The 5,000-nt window shown below is 44.6% G+C and overlaps 1 pseudogene across 1 annotated transcript in view; it reads left to right on the top strand.

Moving 5' to 3' along the window:
- The first annotated feature begins 3,728 nt into the window (after positions 1-3,728).
- Positions 3,729-5,000, top strand: part of LOC308151915 (pyruvate dehydrogenase (acetyl-transferring) kinase isozyme 2, mitochondrial-like) — an 11,737-nt pseudogene continuing 10,465 nt past the window's right edge. The window contains exons 1-2 of the transcript XR_013938014.1: positions 3,729-3,970; positions 4,847-4,988. The product of XR_013938014.1 is annotated as a pyruvate dehydrogenase (acetyl-transferring) kinase isozyme 2, mitochondrial-like (transcript). The remainder of the gene's footprint in view (positions 3,971-4,846; positions 4,989-5,000) is intronic.

Genomic DNA, 5,000 nt, shown 5'->3' with positions numbered 1-5,000 from the left:
AGACCTGTCAGTTTAACTAGCTACTGACCACACCTGTCAGTTTAACTAGATACTGACCACACCTGTCAGTTTAACTAGCTACTGACCACACCTGTCAGTTTAACTAGCTACTGACCACACCTGTCAGTTTAACTAGATACTGACCACACCTGTCAGTTTAACTAGCTACTGACCACACCTGTCAGTTTAACTAGCTACTGACCACACCTGTCAATTTAACTAGGTACTGACCTGACCCTGTCAGTTTAACTAGCTACTGACCAGACCTGTCAATTTAACTAGGTACTGACCTGACCCTGTCAGTTTAACTAGCTACTGACCAGACCTGTCAGTTTAACTAGCTACTGACCTGTCAGTTTAACTAGCTACTGACCTGACCTGTCAGTTTAACTAGCTACTGACCTGTCAGTTTAACTAGCTACTGACCTGACCTGTCAGTTTAACTAGCTACTGACCACACCTGTCAGTTTAACTAGCTACTGACCACACCTGTCAGTTTAACTAGCTACTGACCACACCTGTCAGTTTAACTAGCTCCTGACCTGTCAATTTAACTAGCTACTGACCTGTCAATTTAACTAGGTACTGACCTGACCTGTCAGTTTAACTAGCTACTGACCAGACCCTGTCAGTTTAACTAGCTACTGACCAGACCTGTCAGTTTAACTAGCTACTGACCTGACCTGTCAATTTAACTAGGTATTGACCAGAGTCATGTCAGTTTAACTAGCTACTGACCAGAGCTTTGAAGACTTCCCTCATGTCAGTTAAACTAGATACTGACAAGACCTTGTCAGTTTAACTAGCTACTGACCAGAGCCTTGCGGTCATCTCTGGTCAGAACACACCCGGCTGTTTACTGTAAACCTGATAGAGGCGCAATGAACCTGTATGGATCGCTACCAGGATGGAACTGATCGATCCTCATATGAACCCTGTCTCACTGCTGCACGCACGCACGCACGCACGCACGCACAAACCCAGGCCGTCTGTCTGTCTGTGTACTGACTATCCTCCCCTCTCTCAGTGTGTGTACCCCCCCCCCCTTCCTGTGTGTACCCCCTTTCCTGTCCTCCCCCCCGTGTGTTCCCCCCCCCCTCTCCTCCTGTGAGCTAGGTGATGAGTGCAGGCTGGCTTCATTAACGGTGATGTGCCCTCTCCACTACATAGCACGGTTAGTCATCATGAGATGACTGGGTCACACTCACACCTGTCTGATAAAAGACATCACACACACACACACACACACACACACCCTGGATAAGGGTGTCTGCTAAATGACACATGCACCCATGCACCCACGCACGGACACACACACACACACACACACCCTGGATATGGGTGTCTACTAGTGCTACATGACCCATGCACCCACGCACGGACACACACACACACACACACACACACACACACACACCCTGGATAAGGGTGTCTGCTATATGACCCATGCACCCACGCACGCACCCACGCACTCACATTCATTGACCATTTATAGACCCCAGTACCGCTCTCTCTCTCTCTCTCTCTCTCTCTCTCTCTCTCTCTCTCTCTCTCTCTCTCTCTCTCCCCCTGTCCACAACAACCCCTCCCTCTGTCCTGTAATATTATACAGTACTTCACCTTGTTATGGAAACACCCAGCTTGCTCCCTAATCCTTGTTATGGAAACACAGCGGTATGTACCCCATGCCCGCTGCACGCTGCCCGCTCCACCAGGAGAGGCTGTTGGAGGTAGAAATCGGAGGACGGTCTCGTTGTGATGCACAGAAAGGAATAAGGAACGGTATCAAACATACGTGTTGCCGTTCCATGCATTACAATGAGCCTGTCCTCCGATGTCTACCTCCTACCAGCCTCCCCTGATCTGATCTGATCGTACCATGACTCATGTCCTGGTCCCGGCCCCGCCCTCAGGTAGTGGGAGTGAGAGTGGACAGTCAAAGTTCAGCCTGCACTCTCAGACTGTCCTCCTTGACCCCTCTAAGTGGGTGACATATTACGGGGGGTGATGTGATGCTAAAAGGGGGGGGGGGGGCACATCCAGGAGGGCACGTTGTGAAGGACATTCACTTGTATACAGCAGGCTAGTCCATACCTGGCTCTGTGGACGTGCTGTTGTCAGGTTGATCGTGTGCAGTGATGTGGATGTGGTTATGGTTGTGGTTGTGGTTCAAGTTGAGTTCTCAGTGACCTGCATCCATTGGAGCGTTCGTAAATACGCTCTGAGAGCGCCGGAGCGCACCCACGGTGCTCTCTGGTCGGTCGGAAATTCAGAGAGCTCAGAGTGGTGTCCCCTGAAAAGACGGTTTATCCGAGCGTCTGAACATTTCAATATAAAAATGGCGGAGGAACTTGTATCTACGTGTAACAAAATTAAGATAATAATCATGTTTATACATGGGATGAAGTAACGTTCATCTGAATGAATTTTAGGAGGGAGCTGCATGTGAGCTGGTGATTGGAGGGTTGCTGGCATCATATCACTGGCATCTGGTTGCTGGCATCATATGTACTAATGAACTGCAATTTAAAAGACTGTATAAGAATTATATCCTTTCTAGATACAACATGGAAGAGACAGGACATGCCATTTGCTAAAATTAGTGTATGATCGTTTGTATCCTGTATTGTGTGTATTTGAATTTGAATGATAAAATTTAGTGTATTTGAATTGTGTGTATTTGAATTTGTATTGTGTGTATTTGAATTTGAATGACAAAATTGAGCCTGATTGTTTTTTTGTTTGTTGTTTGTTTCTGTTGTAAACCTACGCTACTGTAACTGTAGTGTGTGAATGGGGATAGGAGGAATAAGCTTTGCTTCCTCCTATTCCCTTTCGGACAGCTTAACCATGTGGATTTTTCTTTTATTCTTTATTTTTGAAATCATTTTTCAAAATTTGAATTCCAATGTACTTGGACTGCTGTTCGAAATAAACTTGAAACTTGAACTAACTAATATCCAAGGTGCCTACCAGTGCTGCTGTTCCCCTGGAGTAAAACACTTAACTCATCGAACTGCTCCAGGGGTGCTGGCTGGCTGACCCTGTGCGCAGAGCAAAAAATACCACAAAAATACAACATTCCAACTCGTAATTTTTTGCCAACAAGAATGGGCCTACCTACAGTGATACAATGTTGAAAAGAAAACTGAAGGAGGCAAATTGTTCACCTGCAAGCATGTGTGCTTTTTGTCTATTTTGACCATAGATGGTCTCCTTTTGTCTATTTTACTTCAAATTACAAGTCTTCAATTTAGAATTCGGACACCTTCTCCATGTAAAGACATGCAGGTCTATGTGAGACAATACCGAAACATCCGAACTGTTCTAACGACAAGGCAACGACCTATGTCCTACATCCTTCAAAGCTATTTACACACACATTCAGCACTTGTTGTCGGGACGTCGCCAACCCTCACCTACTGTACGGACGCTAAAATTAATGTCACCCTGTTATGAGTCTGCCAACGGCCTAGAGTTAGTTTTCCATTCGGGCGAAGTGTCAAAGCAGTGACGTTATGTAATTCGAGAAGTCAGTCACACTTCGCTGTCACCATAACGATTCATGAAGCACGAGCTTGTTGACAATATCGAGTTAGGTGGGTTTCTGTACTGCCCACCGCGCCCTCCTATTGGTCAGTCTCTGCGCATACCTCAGTCCCATTGGCTGCGGGACTGTACTTCAAGTCTACCCCGACTATCGGAATCTTCAGAAAACAACACTGGTAAAAGAGCGCACGGAACAGCGAACTGGAAAGGAGTTTTTACACCTCGTTTTCTGGACGGAAGTTTTGTTTTTAGTTCTTATTTTCTTATATTAATCGGAGGATTTTTTTCCCTTGATTTGCAAAAATGAAGTTTGTCAGATTTTTGATGAAGAACTCGGCGTTGGCCAATGTGCCAAAGCATGTTGATCATTTCTCCAAATTCTCACCGTCGCCTCTCTCCATGAAGCAGTTCTTGGATTTTGGTGAGTAGAATATGCAAACTTATAATTTTTGGGCTAACAAGAATGGGCCTACCTACAGTGATACAATGTTGAAAAGAAAACTGAAGGAGACAGTGTTTCTAAATATTTTATATTTTATAATTGTATAATTACTTAGGTAGCGGATGTTGTTTGCTGATGGCACAAATATGTGGCCTCAATAAAGTGTCCCCTTAAATAAACGACATTCAATGATATACAGTAGGAGGAATACTATGGATGTGTTGTTGTCAAGTTCATCGCAGCAGTGATCGGGCCGTGTGATAGCTACACAAGCGAGATGTGGATGTGGTTGTGGTCGTGGTTCAAGCTGAGTTCACAGTCACTGTCACGTGCATCTATAATGTGTTTACCGTAAAGACAAACGTGAAAAGGCGCTTTTTAGCCAATAATAACCGTTTATTTTATACAATGTAACTATAGAACGCGACTATTGTTGAAGCTGGGAAAGGATGGTGATAACATGGCTGCTGCTGCTATAGTAACGCATTTCAGGATGCACTGATGATGATGATGATGAGGCTACGTTATAATGCAATTATGCACTAATTTTATATTATATATAATTATAAGTATAGTTAAATCAACTATCAGGACACTGTTATAATGGTTATCCAAAGCTGTTGAAAGAGGGCATTTATTCTAATGACAAAAACACCACTGTCCAATGCAGTGTCGTACTGCAGTATTACCATTAACGGACTATTAGGCTATATTATATTCAATTCTGTGTTTTATTAAATAGTCATACTACTAGTATACTACATAGGCATACAGTCAGTGTTCACGAACTATTATTGACCAGGTCTTTGGTGTGTTTGTGTGGTGTGTATCAACTAACTTTGAAACTCTCTCTAGGTTCCACTAACGCTTGTGAGAAAACGTCCTTTGCCTTCGTGCGGCAGGAGCTCCCGGTGCGGTTGTCCAACATCATGAAAGAGATCAACCTCCTGCCCTCCAAGCTTCTGACCACGCCGTCGGTGCAGCTTGTGCAAAGCTGGTAAGCACCGGA

The sequence above is a fragment of the Nansenia antarctica genome (genome assembly GCF_963989245.1).
Source record: "Nansenia antarctica genome assembly, chromosome: 2".
Classification (NCBI taxonomy): Eukaryota; Metazoa; Chordata; class Actinopteri; order Argentiniformes; family Microstomatidae; genus Nansenia; species Nansenia antarctica.
Note: the sequence above shows the minus strand (reverse complement) of the source record. Positions and strands in the feature narration are given on the sequence as shown.